The sequence below is a fragment of the Solanum pennellii genome, chromosome 1, assembly GCF_001406875.1.
Source record: "Solanum pennellii chromosome 1, SPENNV200".
NCBI lineage: Eukaryota > Viridiplantae > Streptophyta > Magnoliopsida > Solanales > Solanaceae > Solanum > Solanum pennellii.
The window spans coordinates 26,859,890-26,868,588 of NC_028637.1; the positions used below are offsets into that span (position 1 = coordinate 26,859,890).

Consider the following 8,699-nt stretch of genomic DNA (forward strand, 5'->3'; position numbering starts at 1 on the left):
AAAAGTCACCTGGTAATGAAATTTGCGTAATTACTAGGGTAGTAATTATCAACCTAATAATTTTGGTTGTTTGATTGTCATAATGTTAATACGCTGTAATTACACATGTCATTTTTAATGTCATAGTGTAATTACAGCTGTTCTGTTTGGATGCATAATAGCAATCATAAAATTATATTGAATTTAAAAATAAAAAATTAATTATTTAAAATTTATACTACACAAATGAGAAACTAAAGGACATTAAATTAAGTATTTAAGATATATATTCTTTTTTAAAAAATATACTAACTAATACACATTTATTCTTTAACTAATATTATAAAAAAATAATTGATTTATATCTTTTCAAATTAATACATTTCAATTGAATTGATCATAAATACTAAAAGTATGAAGTTTCTATGAATATCGTAAAATGCATGTTTGATAAAAAGATTAATATATAAATAAAATGCCATGAATTATAAAATGTTTGACAAAAAGATCATTATTAAGTCTAATTAAAAAAAAGTGCTATGTGAATTCAATATTACTAAAACTAATGAAATTGAAATATAACATAAGTTATAAATTCAAAACAAAAAATTTAACAAAATACTCTTATAGCAAATTTTCACGTAGCATACATAAATATGATTATTTTTTTGAAAAAAAACGTAAATCTATAATCTGAATTAACAATAAATTATATTTAATTTGAAATTTAGAATACTAATAAAATTATGCTAATGGGAAAATAAGCATGACGTAATGAAATAGATGATACGAAAAAATTGCATACACGTAAGTAAGGTTGAGATAAGAAGAAAATGAAATACAGTAATATAAAATAAAAGTAAACTTTTAGAATAATAAAAAAAGAACTTAAAATAATAGAAGTCAAAAGAAATTTAAAAAAAGTAATCATCTGGTAATTACATGGCAATTCACAGTCTTTGCCTGTGAATTGTAGAGTACAATTACCTCCTGCCAATTACATTAATTACCTACTGATCAAGTAATTATCTGTCAAACTAAACATGACAAACAATGTAATTACACCCAATTATATCAAATTCAACTATCAGAATGTCTTTCCAAACAAAACCTAAAAACATATTAATTACATACCGTTAAACTATTCTCCTCCACAGAAGAGTTCTATTCTTTCTTTCTCACTTGATTTCAAGTATGTTGTGAGTGACATCATCGGATTTTAATTTTTTAAAATGATAATAATGTGCATTAAAATCCAATAAAAGGTTAATATTTGTGTGTAATGTGTTATCAAATTATAAACTAATAATACAAAAATATAATAGAGAAAAAGAGAAGACTTAATTATTTTTCTCGGTAATTTATTACCAAGAAAATTCTTTATTTAAAAAGAAAACTTCTTTGGTCTCAAAATAATGATTACTAACATTTTTAGAGTCATTAATTTTTTCCAAAGAAAATATACAAAAATAGACATTTATTACATAGTAATAATAATAATTCATAATAATAATTCATAACAACAATAATAATAATAATAATAACAATAATAATAATAATAATAGTTTAAAGGGCCAAAACTTAATTATCTTAACTTTTTGAGTTTCATACATGAACTATTGAGAGTATAATTTTCATACCTTAATTATCACTCAGTAATTAGCTAAACATTCCTTGACTTATTTCTGATAACGATGTGTGCACTCTCTTTTGTTTATATATTTTATAATGTGACACTCCATGTTGAAAACTAATTTTATCATGAAAAATCTAAATAAATTAATACTAAGTTAAAACTGAAGTTTCAAGGTCAAAACTATCACCATATAAATATATTTATTCCACCATGACATTCATCATATTCTTCTCCATCTTCTTATTCGTGATCTCCTCTCAGTCTTGACATCAATTTTCTCTGATTTAAAAGGGGAGAGTTTAGAATATTAAAAATATTAATTAAAAATATATGAAAAAATTAATATATCATCAATTGCAAGGAAAATTGAAAAAAAAAGTGGAATTCAAAATAGAACCTATGGTAGGTGAACCTAAATTTTATGAAGATACGCCTCGAAGCATATTGAGACACCGATATAATCTAATCAACATCTAGAGGTGTTTCACTAATCAATGAGATAATTTAGATATAAAATGTATTTTTACCTTAACGTCACCAAGTTATATCTAAAAAAGGGAATAATATTGATACAAATATATGTTTTATAACATAACATTTTTTATAACATAACATTAAATTTCAAAAATAAGTTTCTAATCTACTAAAATAAAAGACATTTCTCAAAAATATTTTTCTCTCATTAACCAAACACTAAAAATCTTTTGCAGAAAATACTTTTTACTCAACAATCAAATATGAAAAAATAAGTAAAAATCTATTTATTTTCCAGAAAAACATTTTGAAGGTAAATATTTTCCATGGATAACATTTGTCTTCATACCAAACACACTCTAAGAATAAAAAAACTATTTTCTATGTTTTTATTTGTTAAAGTTATTTTAGAAGAAAGAAAACAAGAATAGTGTTCATTGATAATTACTAGTTTTGACGCATGTGCATTGCACGTGAATGTCAAACCAGGTAGCACACTATTTTTAAATATAAAGTAAATATTATTAGAATAAAAAAATTGTCACTCTTAATAACTCATAATTACACTTTTTCAATATACTTTCTCCTCCGTTCTCTTTAGTGTGGTACTATCTCATTATTTTATTGTTGGTGTTCTTACTTTTAAAATAATATAATATAATATAAAATTACTGTAAAATATAGACGATGTACTAAATTTGATATTTTTAGTTGGAATATTACATTTACTTAACAGTCATGTTAGAGAATATACTAATTTCAATAACCTTTGATATTGTCCACGTCTATAAATCAATCCTGAGGTTTTAAGAAAAGAAGAACTAAAAACATTTTTAAAATGTTGTTTAAAATGTGAGCAAACCCCATCATTTATAGTTAAAATTTACAGTAATAGTATGTGCATATTGTTCCATGATAAAGATATTGAAGATGTACTAAATAGGATCTTTTGAGAAGAAGAAGAACACGAATAATAATTTTAAAATGTAGTTAAAAAATTTAAGAAAACCCCTCTTTTTATAGACAACAAAGGGAAGTGTGTGAAAACTACATACCGCGCCTTATGAAAAAAACGTCACAACCCTTTAGAAAACTCAAAACCAATCGGAAAAGTCACAATTCATAAGAAAAGTCAAAACTCTTCGGAAATTTCACAACCCTTCGGAAAAGTTACGACTCTTCAAAGTTGCAACCCTATAGAAAAGTCACAACCCTTTTTAAAGCTCACAACTCATCTAATAAGTTATAACTCTTCGAAAATGTCACAACCCTTCAATATGAAAATGTGTCTGTCTTAATATATTATACTATAATACACACAAATAAATATAATACAATGTAAAATATAGAGGATATACTACATTTGGTGTTTTAAGTTAGGTATAGACAGATTATATATATATATATATATATATATATTGGTCTAATTTTAATTTTACATGAAATTTTACAAAATAAAGACGAATTTCAATTTAAGGATCATATGTTGAATATATTAAAAGTTCTTTTCAATTTTTGGTCTTAAAGATGTTTCATACCCAAAGAAAAAATTACATTCTATATTAAACTGAATAAAAGTAAAAGTACACCAAATAAATTGGAAAGGAAAGAGTATTTACAAAAGGTAGTTCGGACTCTTCAAATAAGTTTTTGATCAAGTACATTTTCCCCCACATTTTCAGACTTTTTAGATTTTCAATTCAAATTTGTAGTTTGTGCAACAGAAATCGTTGTTTTTTTTGTCAAGTGGAAGTTGCTACAAAGTATATTTTATTGCTTCGAAAATGAGTAAATATGATATCAAGATAATCTTTTCATTTGAAGTTGAGTTATTTCATTTGCCTTGTCGAACCAATTTTTATTGATCTATCTATTTTACCCACAAAAAAATATTGCAATTTATTGATTGAAAAACTCTCACAATCTTCCTTATTTAAAGAAGAAGAATAGAAAACCAAAAAATATTATAATTGCGTGGTTGAACAACTCTCACAATTTTCATTATTTTAAGAAGAAGAATATAAAACTTACCAAACTTGTAGTTTAAAAGTGTGAGAAACCCCCTCTATTTGAAAACATGAAAGGATATTATGAAAAAGTTTTATCGCGTCATTTATGAGAAGTCACAACACTTCAGAAAAATCACAACATTTTTAATGTATCATAACTCATCCAAAAAGTTACAACTCAATAAAAAAATCAGAACCTTCTGGAAGAGTCACTACCCAACAATGTGAAAAACAATATGCTTTTAATATAATATAGCATAAATAAATACAATATTAACTATACAACATATATACTAAATATAGTGTTTTAATTTGGGGGTATTTTAGTATTTTAACATTCAAGTTAGCGAGTTAATGTTTTTAAGGTAGTATAGATATAGTTGAAGAAGATGTGTTTAAAAAAATATTTATTCGAAAAAAGACATTTTACCCCATTTTATAACTATAAGAACATTTTTGGACCAAAGTTTTGACTGCAATGACTTTTTTTAGCCAAAGTATTGATGATAAGACATTTCTTAGCCAAACTATAACGTAGGACATTCTATCTCCTTTCACATATTTTAAGGATATTTTTGATTTTTTCCCTAAAAAATATAATAGATAAGCTAATCCGTCAATAAATTTCTAGAACATATGGTAGGTGGGCGAATATTTTATGGACATACATGCCGAGAAGCATATCAAGAGAACAATTTAATTTAGTCAACATCTAGATGTGTTTCTCTAAATATTTTTGCCCTTTAACTTTATTAATTTATATCTAAAGATGGAATAATTTAGATATAAATATATTTTAGGCCTTATCTTTAATATTTATAACACAAACCAAAATAAAAGTTGATGTCAAAATATAATAATGATGCCATAATTCCACGGGTTCATGCACAAAACAATTTAAATAGACACTATTCTTAACTCTTCTCCAAAAATAAAATAAAGGAAAATTTAAGAATATAGTGTGTACCTCGAGAAAACCGAGCAAGAGGACACCAAAGGTCCTTCATGTCAACGACAAAGGCCACCCTTTGCACCGCCGGTAACCGCCGTTCTTACCGGTGCTACAACTGGAACGATGCCTTTCACATAACCACCACCGCTGGCGTTAGCTTCTCTTTTCGTTGCCCTCGCTACTTTCATCGCCACCTCCTCCCTAATTACACCATTGCCAGTTTTGTACCTTTTCCTCAACATTTAAATCTTACCAGTTATATCCTTTCCACCAATGATTTTGTTACTTTTAGTTATCTAGATTCCATACATAATCCGATGAGAGTGATTTCGATGATCTTTCGTTTGAGTTGTTTAACTCACCTCAATTCCGTTCACCGACTCTTAAATCGTTTATCAACTCACTTTCAATTGTGAAAATCAATTAATCATCGAAAAATTGTTCCATTTGTATGGAGGAATTTGTAATTGATACGTGAGCTAGTCAATTCCCTTGTAAGCATTTTTTTCATAATGATTGTATTATCCCTTGGTTTAATCGGATTAATACTTGTCCACTCTGTCAGTATAAATTGCCGCAAGAAGATGAAGATGAACTAGAAGTGATTTTGGATGGTGAAATTGGTGGTAGAGAATTTCGAGAAAATTTCACAGTATCAACAACATCAACCTTTACTGAAGTTGGTGAGGATGATGATCATAGAGAAAGGGATTTGGATGCAATGCGTGATGAAGACGGTGATATACTGATGGTTGATGCTTGAAGTGTTAGAAAATAGCATACACAACGGAAGCATTCCAGAATCATACATCTTGCATGAATATAAACAACAATCACAAATAGTCATCACATACAAAGTATGCTGAAAATTAACTCAGGATTACCTCTTGAAGCGTGTGCAGATATCTTGAAGTAAATCCAACTCCAGCTCTATAGTCTTCTACAGTGATCCCAATCAACAATTGAACTCTCTCAATACTTGGGTGGGCAAGTATTGTATAAAATACTCAATCCAATCTAGGTTAGAATCCCCATTTATAGAGATGTCTTTCTAGTCCAAAGAGGAGAAGAAAAGCAAATCCTTTTTTTTCAAGAAAACTTCAAAACACACGTTTCTTCCTTAAAAAAAAAGACACGCTACTTTTCCATCTTCTACTAGAAAATAGGATTCTGAGTTCTAGTTAAATTGGGCACTGGAGGGATCACATAATTTATTACTGAGGCTTCCTATTATGGAAATAATTCTAAATAATTAAATTGAATTATTCTTACCATAATAAATTACAAATCATTCAACTAAAAATTCGTAATTGAACTCCTCTATTTATTTCGAAATTCACCACTAAGCACTTATTTGATTCCCCATGTTAATATTACCGATACTAATCAATAAATTAAATTACTGACGAATTTAATTCAATGATTAACTTCTTTTAGAGCAATACTTTACTTATTTCATGTGCCAGATTCATAAATCTACCGGCCGGGTTTACATATGAAAACTTACAAGCTTCTCATAAAAGGTGTATCATCAATCTCTATACTGAGACATGGATTCCATCAACTAACTAATTATTTCACCAATATATATTATTATCATCCAATCTACCAGGCATATTGACCCATCTCAGAATCTCACCTTTTAATAAATCAAAATGATAATTAATATATACAGATCATAATCGTTGTATCAAGATTAAGAATATAAGTACATTTAATAGTTTAGAGAATATGTTTTTATCAGTCAGTCTAAAACAACTATCTCTGCTTGATCCCGTTCAATACATACCAAATGCACTAGCACGAGAAGTTAGAACTATGTCATTCTCATAATCAAGATAAATTACGTTTAATGTCGTGCTACAATCTTTCTGATGATTTTGTCCAAGTTCCCATCTATGATTGTGAACTATAAATTTTAACTTATAAGAACTGATGATTTAATCTTCTATATACAAGCTTAAACTCTATACACGAAATCATCTACTATATAAGTTAAGGACACATATATGACAATTGATTTATTTAATGTAACACTTTATTGAATTGAATAAATGAATAAACAATTTTTCAATATTAATACTATATCAAAACGCATGGTTAATAGTATATCCTAACAATCTCCCACATAGACTCATAACCATGCACCTACAACTCTAACACCCATTCCTTCAACATGTCTATCAAAACACTTTTGCGGTAAAGCTTTTGTGAAAGGGTTTGGAAAGTTGTTCTCTGATGCAATCTTCGCCACCATCACATCCCCTCTCTGTACTTTGTCTCGAATCAAATGGTATTTTCGCTCGATGTGTTTTGGCTTCTTATGACTTCGTGGTTCCTTTGAATTTGCAACCGCTCCACTATTATCACAAAACATTGTAAGTGGCATTTCTATTGCAGGAACAACCGCCAAGTCTTTCTGAAATTTTTTGAGCCACACTGCCTCCTTAGCTGCTTCAGAAGCTGCTACATATTCGGCTTCCATGGTAGAATCAGCAACACACGTTTGCTTGATGCTTCTCCAAACAATGGCTCCACCTCCCAAAGTAAACACATTTCCTGAGGTCGACTTTCTAGAGTCCATATCAGACTGGAAATCTGAGTCGGTGTACCCTATGGGCACCAACTCATCCGAATGATAGACTAGCATGTAATCCCTAGTCCTTTTCAGGTACTTGATTATATGCTTAACTGCTGTCCAATGTTCTTGTCCAGGATTAGACTGATATCTGCTAACCATGACTACGGCAAAACAAATGCCAGGTCTAATGCATAACATGGCATACATGAGACTTCCTACCGCTGATGCATAAGGAACTGTCTTCATGCTTTCTGTTTCCTCATCTGTCTTAGGACATTGATCCTTAGATAAAGAAATTCCATGTCTAAAAGGAAGAAAACCTTTCTTGGAATTGTGCATGCTAAACCTGGTCAGAATTGTATCAATATAAAGAGCTTGAGATAAACCTAACATCCTTTTCTTGCGATCACGTAGAACCTTGATCCCAGGGATGTGAGCAGCTTCTCCCAAATCCTTCATATCAAAGTTTGTGGACAACCATTTCTTAACTGAATTCATCAAGCCCGCATTATTTCCTATGAGCAAGATATCATCTACATATAATACCAAAAACATCACTTTATCCCTATTCAACTTTTTGTACACACAAGACTCATCAAGACATTGCTCAAAACCAAAAGACTTGACTGCATTGTCGAAGCAAGTGTTCCATGCCCTAGAAGCTTGCTTTAATCCATAAATAGATCTTTTAAGCTTGCACGACATGTGTTCTTTCCCTTTTTCTATGAAACCGTCTGGTTGTCGCATAAATATGCTTTCATCAAGACTTCCATTAAGGAAAGCTGTCTTGACATCCATTTGCCAAATTTCATAATCATAATGAGCAGCAATGGATAAGAGAATTCTAATAGACTTAAGCATGACTACTGGCGAAAAAGTTTCCTCATAGTCGATCCCTTCTTTCTGAGTATACCCTTTTGCAATAAGTCTAGCTTTGTAAGTTTGCACTTGTCCATCTACTCCTCTCTTTTTCTTATATATAAACTTGCATCCAATGGGTTTGACTCCATCTACAGGTGGTTCTACAATATCCCAGACTTTGTTAGAGTACATAGACTCCATTTCTGA

General features: G+C 29.3%; 1 pseudogene; it reads left to right on the top strand.

Annotated features, from left to right (window-relative positions):
* The first annotated feature begins 5,103 nt into the window (after positions 1-5,103).
* Positions 5,104-5,813, top strand: LOC107001626 (annotated as a pseudogene).
* The last annotated feature ends 2,886 nt before the right edge of the window (positions 5,814-8,699 follow it).